Source organism: Falco rusticolus, chromosome 13 (genome assembly GCF_015220075.1).
Source record: "Falco rusticolus isolate bFalRus1 chromosome 13, bFalRus1.pri, whole genome shotgun sequence".
NCBI classification, from domain to species: domain Eukaryota; kingdom Metazoa; phylum Chordata; class Aves; order Falconiformes; family Falconidae; genus Falco; species Falco rusticolus.
The window spans coordinates 30360177-30380545 of NC_051199.1; the positions used below are offsets into that span (position 1 = coordinate 30360177).

Genomic DNA, 20369 nt, shown 5'->3' on the forward strand with positions numbered 1-20369 from the left:
CTTCACCATGCTCTCAGGGAAAGTGGCACCACAGCTGAAAACAAAGCCCTTTTATGGGAAACTTCTATGGAATTTAGAAAAGACTTGGAATAGAAATTAAAAGCTAACTCAAAGCATTTCTATTTTGAAGCCTAACAGAATCATGGATTGGTACCTATAGCCTAGCACTTTTAATACATTTTCATTTATGTATGTGTGTATGTAATACAATGTAATGCAAAATGTGCATTCTTTTGCATTAAAATTTAAAAGGAAGAAATAATTTTATTATTACATATTAGTAGGTGGGTTTGGAGCATGACGTTTCTCCTTGGCTTCTGAGCATGTCATTCACAGTAACACTCAAAAATCAGCTCTGAAGTCAGGTAAATGGCCTCCCTTTTCTCTCTATGTTAGAGTGCTGCACTGCCAGCATGGCTGGATGTTCACATTGTTATTTGCAACAATAATAATAATAAAAAAGATCAGGTCTTTATGGTGCTGGATGTGATTTTTGTAGTCTCAGAGACAGTCCTTGACTCAAACAAGTCTGCTTAGGAGAAGGGAACTTTGTGTTTTATGTAAGGGAGCATATGCAGAAAGATTATCCATGCTACCTAAGTGAGATTGCTGGGAAACTTTTTTCTGGATGCCAAAGCAGTGGCTTCTGAAGATACATGTCTGCTAAAAGGAAGCAGACAGCTACTAAACTTCACCTTTTCTTAACTTCTTTACTGCTGCAGTTTAATTACTGTGCAGTCTGAACACCTGATGTAACTGATTCCCTTGCAAAACTCCCCTGCAGACACACTTCAGCTCTCCTTACAGCCTAGAGATGTGACAGTGGGACAAATGCAAACACACTGAATTTTGGCAAGTTAAGGCCACCCTCTGCCTGCTTCTACGGTATCTCCAAGACATCACAACTTCTTCTTTACCTCCAAGACAGCTCTATCAGTCTCTGAGGGCCTTTCCATTCCTCTGAAATCCAGTCCTTCCTTCTTGCCCACTGATTTCCTGCTCAAAAATAAAAGCAGGTGTTTTACCCCCAGTTGATACTTGCAGTGTTAAAACACTTGGATGTCACAGAACAGTATTACAAACAAAACAACATTGCTAGAAAGAGCTGCAACCCTTTGGGACAGAAATCCCAACAGCATTTTTTGGGACCTCATCTGTGTGAGAGTTTGCTGGTCTTCAGAGTTCTTTGGTGGCTTCTTCTGTATATCAGATTAATTTATGGAAATCATCAGACTTCGTTAGATCAAACCGTAACATCTCTGCCCACAGACAGACAGATCATAGCCTCTGGCCACAAGCTGTGCCAATCACTGGTTCTTAAACTAAAACTAACTATTCAACTGGCATAAAGATCAGCATAGACATATTTAGATCAGGCTATGATTTTAGCTTAAAGTTATTCTCGGTGAGCATTATCTTGAGACAGCTCAATATCAACTCAGGGCAAGATAGGATGAGGATTTTGAACCAGCTTAGTAAAGTCAACTTACAGAACATGTCTTTAGTTAAACCAGTTCAACTTCGCACAGTTCTTGAAATAACAATCGTTTTTATGGCTAGTGCTCACCTGAAAATGGACCTGGTGCAATGCAGCATGCTTTACTTGCCCCTTTTCTTTCTCACTCAAAGTGTGAGCTGGAAGAACAGAGACACTGTCTCTAACTTCCTTTCATTCCTGTAAAGCTGGATCCATGAAATCCCCCTAGACACCACTTCGGTTGCTGGCCTCAGGCACAGAGGCAAGTGTAGCTAAGAATGGAGTCCTCCTGTATGGCTGGCCTGCAGACCCACAGAATCCACAATACACACAGATCAGGAGAGCAAGCAAAGAGGCTTTGGGGACCCCTCAGCTTCATGGTTCCTGTGCTCCTGTACTGCCACCCCTTTGTGACCTCTCAGCTGTCACACTCCTCCTAGAAATGGGACCCTTCCCAAGAACTCTGTCAGTTCTCCAGGGCTGAATGGCACCTTCCCCCATTCCCTGTGCAGAGGAAGAGCCGTGTGTTTCAGCAGCACACTGTGCATCGGGACAGCAGCTATACCAGCTTGTTCAAAGGCCACTCACGCTCACTGACTTCAACGTGTTATAGACCAGGCACTGTGTGAGGACACCAGTCCCTGAAAGGCTCCTGCAGAACATCTAAGACACCAGTACAGTTGGTTGCCACTTCAGAAAGAGATATGGGTATCCTCTCACTTGTGCTGCAGCTTTACTGCAAAGGAAACCCAGGCACAGAGTCACGCAAGCATGACTACGGGCCCACACGCCACACATGCACACCGCCAAAAGGCCAGGCCAACACAATGGTAAACACTGGAGCACTGGGGGGTCTGGCTGGGAAGAGCCTTAACTTTCTCCTCCTGCACCATGAAACCTGGAGCCTCTGGATGCTGGTTCGTTACCCACTGTAATGTGCTGGTCACAGGGTACACTACAGCGAGCTGTGCACCTTCTTTAACGCAGTAATTTGAACATACCTGCTTTTCCACTTAATACAGACAACCGTTGTTTCAATGTCCCCTCAGGACATTACGTTCTCCAGAGAAAGGCCTGGGGACAAAGAGCATCTTTTGAAGGCTCTCATTACTTCTGTGCTGTATTTCTCATATCTGATAAGCCTATCTGTGAAACTCCAAAAAGAGATGGTTATCTCCTCTTACACAAATAACTTAATCTAATGTTACTTTGATACAAACCTTCCGTGATACATTTCTGTAAGCAAAGAACTACTTAAGTGCTACCCTTGAAGAAATACTAGCATTATGTTTCACATCTGTCTCACTTTGACACTAATGAAGACTACTTTTTGTACCAGTTCTGCCCTTATACCATTAGTCTGTTTTTTCTTTCAGTAAGCAGTTATAATTCTATTTACTAGTTACTGCAGTTACTGCTTCAAATACATTCCTCTTTTGAATCAGCAAAACACTGAGGATATTTTACATGAAAGAAACATTTATGTGATTTTGCCAAACAGTACAAAAGGTATTTTGTGGATTTTTGGATTTGCCCAGGTTCTGTATATTTATATTTCTTGATAATACTCCAGAGTGTATGAGAAAATAACAACTGCGCCTTGAAAACTGTACTAGCCCTTGCAGGCTGAAGCCTAGGTCAAGGGTCATAGCCTTAGGCTGTCAGTCAGCAACACACTGACCTTGTACTGAACCGTATTCCCATCACTGAACATTAATTCTGACTTATCCATGAGAATGAACAATTTTCCAATGACAGAACAGACTGAAATTGGTGATCCTGGGCTGGCAGGCTCTAACTAGGTGAGAGTCGAGTCCTGTTACAAGTCTTGTAAGCACGACTGAAAGAGGCAGCCGTTCTTCCCACATATGGTCCACAACGGAGGCTGTGACCAGACAAGGCTGACTCAGCCTACAGTGTCTGCCACCAGTAACAAAAAGGCTCCTGCAAGAGCAAACCCCACCTGCCCCACCATGCACTTCCCAGCAGGGCTGGGATGCACCCTCAGCCTCTCACATGCTTTTTTAGAGAGTCAACCCAGCGAGGGAGGGACTCAAGCAGATGGTCTCTGCAGGCTTGTGCTCCAGGGCAGCTTTGCCTCTGGGGCTCACAGGCTTGTGTAACTAAGCCTGGCATGTCCAAGCATCATGGCTGCACCCGCAGCTACTAACCTCACCCACAGCCTGCAGGCAGGACGCTGCATGTCATGCTGGTGGGTGCACCAGGGACAGCCTTTGTAGAGCAGCGTAGCATAGAGCAAGACCAGTGACAGGTTTCTTTGTCTGCTGCATTCACTAGATTTACTTCACTGGCTGTTGTGGTCGTCACCCTTTATTTTTTAACATGCAGACAGGCAGAAGACAAAAAACTATCGCATTGCCAGCAAATATCTATACTTTTCTACAAAACATGCATTAGACCAGCTTAGGCCAAGCTTATCGTAAGCCTTAGATCTCTGCATGTTACTCATTCCAATGCAGAATCTAGGGCTAACCACAGTAGAGAGAGAAATAGCTGAGGCACAAGACACAAGAAGAATTTTAAGCATTTACCACTAAAATACAGTATATATTAAAAATACTGTCAGTGTTTACTGCTAAAGTCAAGAGCATCCGTGGATTTAGGCTTTGTTCTGTATTTCACGCTGAGTTCAACAATAAATACTCAATCACAAGAATTTAGTTGCTAAGTTCAGAAGTTTTTAAGGCCCCTCAAAAAGTTTAAAATGACTCCCTAAAGCAAAGGGCCTTTCACAACTTTCAGAACACACTGAGGTTATTGCAAATCACAGACTCAGCGTAACTGCACATCCTGTTGAACAGAGTACTGATTTTTAAGAAGTAGTTTATGAAAGAATGAATCAATTAAGAAACCTAGGTCAACGGTTTGATGTGGAGCCACGCCTGGCTCTCCTCACCCACTGCGGGCCATGTCCAGCACAGACCCAAGCTTCAGCACACAGAAGCCACAGCTTCTCTGGCTCCTGGCAGGACATCAAGAAGACGCAGGGCTCAGACTCACCCAGGGAGACTTTACGCAGTGACATCCAGCAGAACTAGAAACTGCTCTAGCTGTGGGGGTGGCTTCTGAAGCACTTTCCAAACCCCTGCTTAGAGCCTAGCTGCAATAACCCCAATAAACCCTGGGTGGGGGAAATGCTGGAATTCAGCAGTTCATGCAGTACTGTCATTGTCAGTTTTACTTGTTAATTAGTGCTCCCAAGCCCCAAAACGCAGTTGCAGGTGGGCCACAGAGAGCAGGCATCACTGCCTGTGGGAAATGGGTACTACTGTGGGTGGGATGCAGAAACTGCTGCAGGTGGAACACAGGCACCGTGGCTGGCTCCGCTCTCTGGGACCCTGTGGGGGCACACACAGCCCTCCAGGACAGGTCTTTCTATGCGAGGTGAAAAGCCTTTCACAAAGGGACTCTTCACAATTTAGCTTTGTCTTCTCTCTTGCTTATTTATAAAACAGAACAGAAGCCTGAAATGCTGGGGAGCAGAAGGAACAAGTTTGGGGTTTTTTTCTCCTTGTTTAAGAAGTATTTAAGGAATGTTAAGTCTGCCTGGATTTGCTAGAGGGTCTCTTGAGGTCCCTCAAGGACGTTACTTTTCCCATTGCTTCCTCAGTAAACATACAGACTTTGAGGACCAGAATTTCTCATCTACAACACAAACCAGCAAACTCCCACACTTCCCTGCAGCAGTTAAATTTGTTCTTCTTTATTTCAAAAAGCCCAACTCCTTCCTACCATCCCTTCAAAGTTCATGCGACACCATCGAAGGCTCAAAACCAGTGACTCAGCCTGGCAGCTGCATCACTAACTACCCGCATTGTTGATTGCCCTCCAAGGGCCCAGCAAAGCCAGCCAGGAAGGGCTGGAAAGTAAGTCTTTCAGAAATGTCAGTCAGAAAGATGAGTAGATCTGTCTCAGAGGTTTGCTAAACCCCTGAAAAAGCAAATACATGTTGCTAACTGAAAAGAGAAAAGATAAAAAACACATTAAGCTATTCAAAGCAACGAATAAAATAAAATTATTCCAGTGAGGAATACCTGTATTTGAAAAAACTGATACAGGCAGAAGGGCTGCTGTCTCTTCCAGAATGTACTGCTTCTGACAAGACCTTAACCCCTTGGCTGGTATCACCACTAACACCTGAGACACCAAACAACAGCTAACCCTTACACCATTTTTGTGCTAATGACTGAACCAAGATAACTGGAGTCCCTGGCAAGCTTCCCATTTAATTCAATTAACTCTAACGAGGCCTGTGGTGATTGCACCAGTCAGTATAAGAAAACCAGAAGCCAGATCCTTGGATTCAGATGTTAAAAATTAAAAGAAGTCTCTCTACCACAACTTTCTTGTACAGTCTACCCTGCTGTTACTGAACAACTCAGCATATCCTCAACAGTTCCTACAAAATGGTGTAGAAAATCATCAATTTCTTCTGAAAATGCTCATCTTTTTTTCTGAGAAAATGGAAGCAACTTATTTCATTGTATACTTTTTTTAAGTTCTGAAATGCTCTCTTATGTGCCAGTTTAAGCAAACATTACGCTGCATCTCCTTACGTGTATGGAGTGTTGCAGCTGCAGAGCCTCCAGGAAGATCATGTTTCCCCTAATGCAACGCAGATGTCTTGATGGCCAATCTGCTCCACAGGCCCAGGGAGCTGCTGACCTCTCCCTGGGGACCCCAATACTTGGAGAAATTTAGGTTCCTTAAGTATTAGCTGAAAAATGCAGCTTAACAGGGAAAAGACCTCAAGTGGAAATTTACTTTGAAGCTGGTTCAACAAACTGAACACTACTGAGTCTGGGAATGTCAAAATGTTTCACATATATAAAAAAGACATTCCTGACTCTTCTTTGGAGTTCTAGACCCACAAAAAAAGAGAAAAAAATTCTTTGGTTTTAAGATTAAAACAAATGACTTCTATATAAATTTCTTATCAGACAGATTCTTGATTTTATTAGTCTCATAACTTCATTTCAAGGTAATGTCTGTAGAACACAACAGAAAATCTAAACTGTGTCCAATATACTGTTACAGAACCAATTTGGTATATACTAGGTCTCTCCTTCCCCAAACTCATAAAACATCTGATTCCACTAACACCATTAGCTGCTTTTTGCAAACAACTGTGAAGAGGAGGAGGAAACCTGACACAGCTGCTGGCGTTTGTACAGATGCGGCTCTCCAGCATGTTTGGGCAGCAGTACCAGAACAACTTGAGGCCAAATGTGAGGAATGCATGAAAAGTATGACATTGGTGCAGACCCTTGTGAACCTCTGCAAGCCCTGTCAGAACACACTTAAGGCTGTTCAGCTGGTGGGATGACTTGACCAGTGGACATTCTTGACTGTGGTGTGGGAGTGGAGGATGCCCCATACTGCACGCAGACTTCTGCTATGATGGGCTGATTACGCCCAAGAAAGGAAATGAGCATGTCTGCAGATCTTAATGGCACAAGAAAATCTGTATGTTTGCCTGCAGTAAGCAAGTTACCCTCTTAGCACCCTGCTAGCATGAATCAAGTTCACGGCCCAGCTGTATTAGGAAAAAAAATCCTGTTCATACAGACATGGCCAACGATGGATAGTGATCCCACTGGGTCACTTCCAACATGCAGTATATTTAGCCAGCTACGGCTGTGGGGCATGGCATCCCATTGTTCAGCAGACAGAAATCCTGCCCTTGGGAGGGCTCATCAGGTTACGCTCTGCGGCTGTGTAGAGGCCAAACACAGGGGCTGCTGAAAGCAGCCCTCCACCCTGAGCAGCAGCTCCACAAGCAGAGGCTGTGCAGGTGAACAGCCCCAGGCTGCCAGCTTCTCTCACAGCAATCTCATCATAAGCGTGCTTGTAATACTTAAATGAAAACACAGGTAATATTTTTTTTGTGAAAGCACTGACCATCCATTAACAACTAACCTGTCAGTTCAAGCTTAGAGAAACATTAGGAAGAGCTTAGATTTGTTACCTTGCAATTCTGATAAATGTAAAAAATAAATTAACCGCAGAAAATTAAGCTGTAAGAACAACTGGTATATCCCCTCAGTTGAGACAACTTCCAGGTCTGTGTGATAGTAAAAAAAAAATACTTTCCAAATATTTTCCTTTTACTTTCAAACATTCTTCTACGGTAAGCCACAACAGGCTGCCACATATTTTCCCATTCACGTTATTTAGTTAAGAAGTTTTGAAATAGAAAGAGATTTGCATAGATGTTTCCTCAGTGGTGCTTTTGAAGTGTTATGTCTGGGTTAACTGGTAAAATCCCTAGATGTCTGTATGCTGCCAACATAAATAAAAAGTATATTTAAGGATGGGGGATTATCCATTCCTTGACAGAGCTGTGCTACATACCAGTAACTGTCATACATAGTCAGTTCCTAGCAGCAATTTTGTTTGAAGTTCAGTCCAGCACAAATAATGCTCGGATAGGCTTTTCTCCTGGAAAACAAAGCCTTCAGACCTTCAAAAGGAGCTGTAAGGACTCATATGTGACCATTATCTTAGACGTATCTCAGAAACAGCATGAGCCAGTAGAGATCTTTGAAGCTTCAGGAAGTTTTGTTTTCTGTGGGGAAAACTGGTTACAGCATTCCTGTCATCTTCTGGCCTATGTGAGCAACCTCCAAGATGGCTGAGAGTCCAACAGGGAAGCCAAAACCAGTGTTGACAGTTAACATGACGCTATGTTCCTACCTGCAAGTTCACTACAAAATAACAATTTTCTGCAAAGAAAGCTCAGCCGCTCTATGTCAGCAACCAGTCTTTGAAGTTAGAAAGCCTGTGCTGTGGGTCCAGCTCATTAACATTAAATACACGTTTAAATAAACCTCTATGTTTTATAGAGGTTTTTCTCATACCACAGCTCTGATGGATGGAGATGCCGAGCAGGGATGCTGGGCACTCATCTCCCCTGCACTCCCATGTATGTGTTCAGTATCTTCCAGAAAAGAATATAACCCTTCCCACTATGCTCTAAAACCTGACTGTGTCCAGGTGTTTTCCAGAGGGCCCAAGTCACCCTTCCAGACACCACTTTTATGCTACTTTAAGATCCATGAGGGATAACACAGGGGAGATTAGAGCCATGCAGAAACACCTGCAAGCTGATGCAACACCATAAAGCACAATTACAGTTGAAACTCCCACCCTTGGCAGTGCTGATGGTTCCATTGCAGACCGGCCTCATGCGCTGCTGTGGCCATGCTGCGATCCGGAGCTGGGTTGCATGGAGCAAAGCATGTTATGCCCAGAAGAGCACCAGGCTGTGCTGGGACTATGCCAGCAGCTGGACCAGGACAGAGCTGAAACCACTGCTGTCCTTTGCTCTGACACCCTCTGTCCTGGCATGGCCCAGGGGACACACAGCGGAGACCCACAGGTGGCCGCTGCCCAGAGTACACTTCTGTCCTTCCTCACTGCTCACATGTACGGGGCCAGAGCAGTGCATGTCTACGGCATCCTGAAGTTAGCAGCCTCCCTGTTTCAGATTTGTGAGTGAGCTCCAATATAACCATGTTAAGCAAACTTTTCTCTCGTGCCAAATGAGGGTTAGCTGAGGTAGAATCATGACCAGGGCTGGTGGCTGCACAAGTTGTGGATGTGCAGCAGGATGGCAGTAAAAAAACTGAACCCCCCCCCCCCTCAGGGCCCTTTAAAGCATTTCCAAATGCTGTCCTGATACTCCTGCTGAGCGTCAGGTTACAGGGGCTAGACAACTCGCTCAAAGCAGCTGCGGAGCCATGTCTAAAACTGCATCACCTGCTTCACAGCAAGAGCTGACAATAGCACTAGCATGAAACTAAAATTAGAGGTTTAATTGAGCTCTGCGGTCACTGAAATTGATGACAGTTCAGCAGTTCACATTCCTGATTTTTCTTGTCTGAAACAATCATAAAATCAGCTAGCATTCATGTTTCTCCCTGCTCCACAAGGAAAAGCCCTGGTAGCCTGGCGCACCTTGCACATAGGGAGCCTGTCTGACACCTCTGCCAGGGCTCTTGCTGTTCCCAGCAGCAACAGACTTGGAAAGAAAACGTGTGTCTGCAAATCAGCATTGTTTTACAAAAATGGGATGCTATATTCAATGCCAGAGCATGGGAACCATCATCAACCACAACCAGTGCATGAATACATACATGACACAGTACATTAGAAATGGACAAATAAAACCACAAGCAGGATAATGACAGAAGATTATGAGAAATAAGACAGAAACAGGAGCAGAGAAGTCAGGCTGTCAGTTACATGCTGAATCTGCACTGCACTGGAATTAACAGGGATGGTATTAATGCTGAGTTTGCCTAATTATTTGAGATGGAAAGAACTATTCATTCATTTACTTGGGCCATTCAAAAATGAGAGTTTGAGCATTCGAGAGAAGGACTAGGTTGCAGGATGCACACCCATGAGCACACACAAGGTGTGTACTGGAAAAGCCTCATCAGCTGTTCTGCTGCCAAGGCTGAGATGGGACTCCCACTCAAAGTCCTCTGCTCTGCAGGACAGCTAGCTCAGCGCTACACATTCTTCCTCAAGGAGCAACTTGGTTCACATGTTAGCTCTAGAACTGACTTCCTTTTTTTGCCATTAATATTTCTGGGATGCAGTTCTGATCCACTGGAGTTGAGCAAAAACCGAAGAAATTCAGCTGTCTGTAGTTCTTGGATAATTTCATGTAATTAATTCCACATGTGATAAAGGATTAATATACAGATTGAAAGACAATAATAGATTGCCATTAATATTATTGTCAATACTACTTCCTTCCCAAGAAGTGTGTCGTGCCTAGACCTAGGCAAGTTGCCTGTTTTGTTGCTACCACTTTCTCATGTAGTGTTCACAGCTGCAGGGAAAGACAGTAGCAGGGACAGGGATCATGAGATGCAATTGCGCGGGGTGACCTGGTCCTACATGCAGGTAAGTCTGGAAGCAATGTCAGGCTTCTGCTGCTGCCCCTAGCAAAACAGGGAGATGCTAATATTAGTAGCAGATGCTTTCACTTCCTTACTCATTAAAACACCAGATCAGGGTGTCAAAGTGCGCAACAGGCCCAGCCTCTACTGAAAGGAACATGAGCCTTTCCATTGACTTCACTAGGGTGCATCATGCATTTCAGGCAGATAAAAATGCACCTTATTTAATCGTACATGTTATTTACAAGTTGAGGGGGGTTTCTTTAAGATCCAGAATGAGAGACCTACCATATTACTATTAAAGCTGCAAAGTCAGAGCACTAAAGCAAGCACTTCCTCTGCTCCTGTTTCAGAGAAAATGTGCTGAATACCTGCTGTGAAGTATATGGCAACACGCAGGCTCTTGCAGGCTTTCAGTGCAAGTACTCTGTGTATGCCCTTCTGCCTGCAGCGTGCTCACCTGCCATTTGTGCGAGATTGCTACAGTTCTATTTTTAGTTCACTGTTCTGTACGTTCAGAGTTTCTGATCCATAAATACACCTCCTCACAGTGTTGCTTTCTGAAAAGCCACAGTGTGCTCCTGCCTCCACTCACACCTGAAGCCTCTGATTGCTGATAGTGTTGAGCATCCTCAGTGTCTAGCTTGCTTTTCATCTGGCCAGCAATTTTATTCACACCCTCTGGTCCAAATGTTGCCTGTGGCTCTTCACCAGTTCCAGAATCTCCCAATTCTATTGTGACCCACGTGGAAGGAAGGGGCAAAGTACAAGACCTGCTCTTCACCTCAACTGTGATAAAGACCTGGGCTTGGCTGGGCCCCTCCGATACTGTTCCCATTCCTATGAGCAGCCATGTAATTCAGTACAATCACCACTCAGCTCACTGCAGCTGGTCGGTCGTCTCTCCTCCTCCCTTCTTCCTACACTTGCTGCAGGCACAAAATGTTCCCAGGCTCCCACAGTCATCCCCTGGGGTATATGCCAAGCCCATATGTTGCTGTCCCCTTCCACATGCGTTTTCAAAGAGGCAAAAAATTCACTCCTTGGAGGTAAGACTTCCTTGTGCGCTGTCCATCCAGCAGAATGAAGAAACCTAGCCAAACTAGCCACAAAACCATGTCGCTGCTTAGTAAGACTTCACTTGATGTTCAGAGGTATCAATTAATACTATTAGACTTATACAGACCACCAATCAGCATGTATTTTAAATGCCAGACATTTTTTTAAGTGATGCTTCCAGCTGATGGGTAAGTTCCTATTTTAAGGTAACATCACATTCATCAGTCACAAACACTGCTTTAAACATCAAAGTATTTCCCTTCAATAAGTATCATCTGCAGAGTCCCCATATGCAAGAAGATGTCTGACAACTTTCTAGAACACCAAGGCATAATCAGAGTAAAGAACTGTGCTTTGAATGAAAGCTTAAGACTTTGGGCTAGAAACACCTCCTCCTGAGCAGCAGCAATTGCAGCTCACGTCACAACATTCTCAACAATCACAGCTGAAGATTCCCATTTCAAAAGTGATTGAACATTATAATACAAAGCTAAACACTTGTGTTCCTGGCTGTAACAGCCCCATGGGGCTCATTGTCCTTCCAGTCTCTTATTGTATATGAATTATCCTCCCAAACAGCCACTTTTCTATCAACAATATGCACAGCATCTTTCCAACAGCAAAATGGAAATCCCTGCAAGTATTTCTGGTGCTGCTTCCAGCCAGCAATAACAGTAATATGATCCACGAGTAAATTCTGGTTTTGTTGCTGAATTCCTTTGTACAAAGATCTTTACTTTGAAAAGGTTTGGCAACAGTGAGGCACAAGCTAATTCTAAGGTGTGAATCAAAGAAGATCTGCAAGTTTCTGAATCACAGAAAGGAACTGTCTGCGGCCTCTCCTACCACTTCTGTCAAGAGAAAACATCACAGTTCAACTATTTTAGATGCAACTTCAGACCTACTTGCTGCAGCCCTACAGTTCTCCAGCTCCCACAGCTCTCATGCCTCCCCAAGCACAATGTGGCTGAATCCAGAGTCTTGTCTCAGAACCTGGGAAAGTTCCAGCCTTACCCAAACCTACTGTCATTAATGGGCCACATTACCATGGGCAAAGTTTAGTCTGCAGTGTTAGAGAGTTGAGTAAATTATTAATTCAGGAGAATCCAGCAGATGCTTTGTGAGAGAAACAGGTCACCAAGGAAAGGACAAGCTGCTCTTCATGTTGTGCAGCACCAAAAGCCCTGAGAAACTCAGAAGCAAAGCTACAAACACTAGTGCAGCAGAGGCAATCTTCCAGTAATGGTGTAGTGTCTGTGGCCCAACCCTGCTGCAATGTAAATGAAGGCCCACGATTGAAAAACACCTTCTGTGCTCCTTTGCTGCTAAGAGAGCTCCCATCCAAGGCAAGGTTGTTCCAAGGATGGGGACGGCTCTGCTGCGCTGCTTGTAGCAGCCTTGGGGAACACACACAGTTGTTCCTCCAGACCTAGTTTTCACAACTTGTGAGGCACCGTTCATGGCCACGTTTAGTCAGCAGCTCAGCTGCAGGGGTCACTGGCAAAACCTGAAACAACAGGAGTTTATTTCTGCCCAAGCTACGTGGTTGGCCACCCTGCTTCTTGCAGTCCCTGGAAACAGGGTGCTGGGGCTAGAGCTGCCATGAGCACTCACTCCCCTAGCATTTTCTCTCTTCATTCACTGCTTACCACAGACTTATCTCCTCCAGACATGCGGGGACAACGCTGAGGGCCAGGAGGCTTTGATGTATCTTGCCAGTACCACCACTCGTCGCTCTCCAGCCTCTAACAGGCCATTTCACTGCTCTGCCCCAGTTCATGGGTCAACACCACCTATCTTCTTTCTTAAAGCAGGCCTTGAGGGTTTACAGATGACAGGCACGGTATAAAAATTAAGCAGCACTGTTTGCAGCAGTGGAGGGTCCCCCATCTCCCAGCAGTCTGTGGGATCTGGCCATTGAATATATGGGTGAACTCTCCCATAAAAATCAGTATCAAGCATGCTTAATCTTACTTAATTGTTTTTGTATGCTGTTGCTCTGCAGCCTGATAGTTCATCTTCTGCACAGCTCCATGGTAGATCACAGCCATTTGTCAAACCAAATTGTTCCCTGACATATATTTGCCATCTGCAATCTATTCCTTGGTTTCTGGCACATATCTTCAGTGCTTTCTTTTGAAGCCGTTTCAGATTTCCATGGGCTTCTTCATAACCTCTACCAGCAAAGCCTCACACAGTTTTGTTGACAGCTGTATCATGAAAAGTATTTTACATTTCTTTTGTTGTTCCTCTTGCTGCATACACACAAGTTGCTACGTTAAGGGCTGCTTAGCTGTGTGTAACACGCACCAGGATGTGGAAAGCAGATGATGTCTTGTGAGAGTGGGTTATTGGGGGGGTTAGTTTGTTACAGTTTTGCAGAGATAGTTGCAGCTCCATACATTAAAATGCTGACAAATAAAAGGCATTTGAGCAAACAGGTGTGAAGCTCTGAAATTACAGATTACTGCTAAGCAAGTACAGAGTTAATTAGTATAATTGATGTATGTTGTGTGTTCAGACAGCTACGTGTCATTTCACAAAGGCAAATCCAATGCTAGTAAAATCAGAGTTAGGAGAAAACTTGTGAAGTTATATTTTCCTGCTCAGGCTCTGAGGACCAGCAGGGTCTGTCTCTCTGTCAAAGGCACCCACTGCGCTCTGGCTGTGAACAAGCCAGCAGGCAGGCTGGTTATTAGGGGTAGGCCAAGCAAAGCTACGGGACCTCTGCTCTCACCTGGCTGTAGCACAGAGAGAAGAGAGGCCACAGCTGGATTTCCAGCCCAGAAACAGAAGCCTGGTGCAGGCAGTATCTGTGCTTCTTCGCCCCAAAACCCGACTGTGCTGTGACTGTGTCATCCTTGATGCACCCTGTATCCATGGAAAGTCTCAGTCCAAAGCAGTCAGACACACACATCCAGATGCAAAAACCTCCATATGTATAGCAAAAGCCAGCATTAATAAAACATTCAGGTACTGGCCTCTGTGACTCTCAGGATACTCAAGACCCTCTACCCACACATTTCACTCAGCACAGTGCCATGTGAGAAGTACTAGGCTGGATAAAAGTGAATCTCTCCCTTTCAAGAAGCTTGCATTTCAGTTTCATGATAAAGAAAAACCCACTTAAAAATAAATTAATAAATTCACCACTAATCCCCGCGCCGCACCCCCAACAGAAAAGGGACTGCAAATATCTGCAGAAGATGTGGGTATCTGAGAGCACATCTAGGAAATGTGAGGTTGTGGTAATACTATGAAAGATGGAGAATGCTGGGGACTAGACTGTTTTTTCTGCTAGGCTGAACTCAAATCTGAAACATCTGTTCACATAACATGAGATGAGCTCTCACAGTCAAGTAACATAAGCACAAACTCTTCCTGAGATCAGTGCAGAGCAACTATCAGTGGAAATCTAAGAATGCAGACACTCTGATGTTACCTGCAAGCTCAGAATAACAACGTGTTTTCACTGCCAGCAGAAAAAATTAGTACTTTTTACAAGTATTCTAAGTCCTAAACCCTTTGTTTTTTCTAGAACTAAGTTGTACACATCATCCTTTAGGAGCTATTCAAACTGGCCATTAATGGCTATAAAACACACCTCAGACCAGCACAACTGGCACTTGAACCACGGGTCTTAATTCAGCCTTACAAAGATAAAGGTCCATGGAAAATACTCAAGTTTTGAACATGCACTACCACTATTAAAAGCATAATCTGAAGGGCAGAGGCAGAATTTTAGCTGAAAGTGGTGAGGACAGAATTTACTCGCAGAATTCGCATCCAGATCTCAGTTCAGGGCTAGCATCCCTCATTGCATCCTCAGGCTTGGCAGAAGAGGGATCTACATATTGTGCACAGCTCAGTTCTCACAAAAATGCCTATGTATGTTTACACAAGAAATACTTCTCTAACTATATGAAATACAGTAAATTCAGAAATAGTTCAGAAATAGTGCAGTGGCAAATCAAGCAAAAAGCTGCAGAACCATGCACTATCTAGACCTTTCCCTGCTTTGGCAGCTCTAAAGCAAGCGTTGTCTGTAGCTCTTCACAAAATCTCTGGTTTTAACATGTTTTGGAGAATGAACTCCCTCCTGTCAGGGAAACAGACTAGAAACTGGGGTCAGTTTCTGGTTCTGTATGTGCATGTAAAAGTCAGTTTCCATGCTGCTTTTCTCAAATCCTTTGTCTGCCTTGCCTGTTTAGCAATGGCTACATAGGGACTAGCTATGCACTTGCACAGTAACCAAGGCAGGGAACTGGATTTGAAGTGGAGAGCTCTAAAAGCCACGCGAAAAAGAAATAAGAAGAAAAAAGGGTGGGGGAAAGAAAAAGGTTGTATATGGTACCCAGTAGCTTTTCAGTGTGTGTGGGAAGGCCATTCCCATTATTTTTGCCTTCTCTTTGTACAACAGTAGATGGAGCTCTCTTTTCAGCAGCTTCAGGAGTCCATTAATGCCTGCAGTATTACAAATTCGAGCACTGTAATTATTCTGTCAGCACCTGCTAGGGATGCTGCATGTGACATATCTGTGGTGGTTACAAAGGAGGGATCTCAGGCTCAACGGCTGCCTGCTTGACATCATTCAGCAGCACGAAATTCCCTGAAACTTGTAAATGACAAAAATGTTTGATTAACCACAGTATTCCTTTTCCTTCCAGTTAAGCATTGTGTAATATTCTTCCTTTCTTTTGTAAATTGTTAACAGGATTACATGGAATTCAGCACAGTCTGGGAAATGAGAAGGCATATTTTATTCCTCCTGCAAAATAAGGAATAACAAATTTTACTTGCCACATTTAGAGAGAACGTGTATCAAAATTGCATTGCCTCTGAGCAGGGAAGGATTTTGCAGGAACTAAAGGTCAAGGGATCTGTGGCAAGTATCTCAATCACTGCATAAAGATCTAATGCCTGCAGTCTGTATATAACAGGAGGACAGAGGAGGAGGGATGAGAGGAACACTGGCATTTACTTGCATCTGCAAGCTAGAAAAAATTACAAATGCGTATGTTGATTTTCTGTCCCTGCCACCATCTTCATGTGCTACTACTGCAAGTGACTGCCTGCACAGACACAGGCAGCCTTCCTAGCGTTGTGCACCACAGGACCAGAACTACAGGTGGCAGTTTCCTCAAGACACATCAGACAAATATGCAAAAACAGCTGAGAAATTAAATACTTCAGAGAAGTGAGAGCAAAGTTAGGCTGCTCTATGTCTTTTTTGGTAGGTTTGGGGGTGCAGGGGGGGTAGGGGTGAAGAGGGTGGTGGTTGTTGGGGGTTTTTTGGTGCTTGGTTGTATGACAATGCACCATGCACATCCTGCTTCATTCTGCTGCACATCCAAGTGCAGACTTGACTTTAAACAAGAGTAAATCACATGCTACTGACTGTCAGGGAAGGCTAGGCTATCCTTAAAGCCAGTGTATAACTTGTTATTCTCTGGCAATGTGTACTGCTTTACAAGCAATACTTAAAAAACATATTTTGACTTTTTTTTTTAGGTTTGTTAAAGAAGATTTCATGTTATGCAAGTAGGAGAACTGAGAATATTGTAGAGATACATGAGATACTGGAGATTATATTTGCCAGCAAGGTAATTCAATATACATCTATTCTGGCATTCAATAATTAAAGAGAGGCCCCCAGCAGTGAATTGCTGGGTGATTATCTCACAGCAGCAGCTACCCTCAGCCACCAGCAAAGTACCAGCACCTGCAGACAGGCACTAGCAACCACACACCACATCTTCAGAGACAGGCATTGAAATGCAAGCAAGCAGTACTTTTGGCAAAACAGATTTCTCATTTCTCCGAGTAGAGGTTAATAGAAGGGAAACTGGACATCCATCTCTGAAGACGGGCATTTTCTATTAGCCTAGTAGTAAAGGACTTTCTGGATTTAAGACCTTATCCTGCCTCTGATTCTGCATAGACATAATGGTCTGTTCAGACAGGATCCATGCTTCAGCCTTAACAGGGCAAAAATCTAGGTAAGGGCTTTGACATTTGGTCTTTAATGACTAGAAGCCAACAGCTGACAAATTAAATACTTCAGAAGTGAAAATTAAACAGTCCTGCAGTCACGAGTGCTGGCATATGGAAAGCTGCCACTGAGCTAATAATAGAAGTGTCTACCGCAGCAGAGAGGGAGGTCCCAGCATCCTAGAGCAAGCCATACATCTGGGCACTGGGAAGACAGCCATTAGGCAGTGTATGTTTAAGTAGCACATACTTGCTACCTTCCTGCCAGCTATTCATCTTTTGTAACCACAGGCCAAAGGCAGCAGTCCACAAAAAAAATGCAGCACTGGGGACAGAAGTTAGATTGGGCTCTGCCCACCAGGCTCCCATTTTAGCAGACAAGTTCCCTGTAGCCACAGGAGCACAGAAAGGTCCTTCACCAGCACACTGCCTGGTTGAGTATGCCTACTTTACTTAATTCACCAAAAAAAGGACAATTGGTTCATTTGTCCCACATTTTCATTTGCATAAGCTGGACACCAGCCACTTTCTCTGGATACTCCAGGTATCTATAAAGAGCATAAAACCACCCGGGGATAGTCTTCCTTGCTCACTCCAGCGTGACCCTTGCATAACTTCCTTGTGCACAGTGGAGCTGCGCTGCTGAGAAATGAGAGGAGAACTGGGAACTACGTGGAAGATGAACAAAGCATGCAGGTGTTACTCAAAACCAAGGATGGAAAACAATTTAGACAGGTGGTTATGGAGCGAATCAATAGTGCTTGTGTAAGGTATGCACCTGTTAATGAATGATAGAGGAAAGCAAATCAGGACAGTGTAACTACAGACAGACAGCAGCCAAACTACATATCTTCAGTTGTCTACAAAAAACAACCCAAGCAGAGACAGGAAGACCAAAGTAGGTGATATGCTATGGTAGCCAGCAGCAGGATCATGTATATTATACTGCCCTAGGAGGAGAAGCACACGCACGTGAAACGTGCATCACCCATGCAGGTGTAACTCTTGGAGATGACAGACAAGGTTGATTCACAGTAGTGTCCTACACTCTGTAATGCAGATAGCTGAAAAGAGATAATGGGCACTAGAGAGCAGAAATGAGATAAAGCACTAAAGAGAAGAGGGAGATAAAGTGCTAAAGAGGAGATATGCATGAGTACACACAGAGAGAGAGGAATAAGCGCTAATATAAAGTACAGGCAGGCTCTGCCAGATTCAGCACTGAATCACTGCTTCTCTTCCTGAAGTATCTGGCCCTTGTACTTTCAGAGACTTTCAAAGGTACCAAAGCTGTAGAAAGCTTTTGGCTGCATCACTACTGAGCAAGCTGGATAATAAAGGGCAAACTGAGCAGAAACAGAGCAACTCAGCTGACGTTAGGGATCCATCCATTGAGGGAAGAGCAGCTCCTGGTGGAGCTAGCAGGGAGAAGCCTTTGCTCCCAAGGAAGCAAAATGAAATGAAAGTCCAAAGAAGTTTCTTGGCTGTCTGGTTCTGTACCCACTGACATCCACCGCAAAGGGTTTTTGCTGGCTCAAGACAATGCACCACTGGTTTGGGTGATGACCGCAGAAGGGATAATTAGGTCATCTTCCCTCTTTGACAGAAAAAAAAGACCCAAGTGTCTCAGACTCACTAGCGATTTCTGTCCAGAACACCTGTGAAAACAACAGACTTTGGAGTGATCAGCATCTTGTTCTCTGAGTTTGAGCATAAAACACCTGGTGTACACGCACAAGCTGTTTTTCAGTCAAGTCTGACACCCATTGCCCGTAATAATGGCAAATGCATCCCAGGCTTTTTACTGTAGGTATATGCTCAAAAAAACCCAGTCCTCTGCCCAAGATTGTAACAACAAATAATAACCTCAAAAAGAACCTGCAAATTCTTCTATTTACTGTTTCAGTGGCGATTGGTTAGAGCTGCTCAGAAGCCAAGAGACTGTCTGACAGTTACGTATCTTCTAGCTGCTTCCAGCAAATACAGTTGCTGTCTTCCACATGCAGAAGGTCTCCACAAGCAGAATTTAGCTGACAATTCCATCCTTACAGAGGCTTCACCTATGGGTACTGCATCATCTACCAGTAGAATAAGGCTTTGATATCATGTCTGGTTGGGAATAAGAGCTTCAAAAAGCTCAGAGCTGCATCATCAGGTTATTCTGTTGGTAACCTTTTGCTAATGTCCCTTCAAGCTTGCCAGAGCACAAGGTTTGATCCTGCAGCACTGACTACAGGGGACACACCTGTGATGGACTTCTTCAGGGCTGGCCAGCTTCCTCCACCTGTGAGGAAGAAGGGATGGCTCCTTCTCCTTGCTCAATATACAGGCTACTGCAGCCAGGCTTCTCACCAGCCAGGAATGATAAGGAATACTTCTGAAGGCCTACCATGGGCACAGAAAGAATTTTGGCAGCAAGGATGGTGCCCTGGCCTTCCCTACCTACTACACACACATTCCCCCTCCCTTTGGTCCCTCTATGCCCCTTCTTTTTTTCTGCCACCTTTGGTCTCTGTGCTCTCCCGCCCCTGCTTTGGCTTGAGTGGTGTGTCACAGAGCATGTGAAGAGCATCAGGAGGGCTCATGCCCTCTTACTCTCTTCATGCCACTCCTGGGAAGGTGACACTTGACCATGCATAGCAATGGTGTTAATACCACTCAGAGCAGTAGCTCATAAATTAAAATAGCAGCAACACTGACAGTACTCACAGGTCTCAGAAAAGAAAGGTGATGTGGAATTGGCATGTTCCTCTTTTCCATGACAGGAAACATTTCAACTTCTGTTACCAGCACAAACATTGTTTGCTTCACTCATTCTTTGCAGCTCACTACACTCTGCATCAGGACCACACAAATAAGGAAAACCACAGTACTCCTTTATGCTTTCTATGGGAAGAGCTCAAAAT

The 20369-nt window shown here is 44.3% G+C and overlaps 1 long non-coding RNA gene across 13 annotated transcripts in view; it reads right to left on the reverse strand.

Moving 5' to 3' along the window:
- The window catches only part of LOC119156513, a 99836-nt gene that overhangs the window by 40844 nt on the left and 38623 nt on the right, over positions 1-20369 (reverse strand). The gene's annotated exons all lie outside the window — the stretch shown is intronic.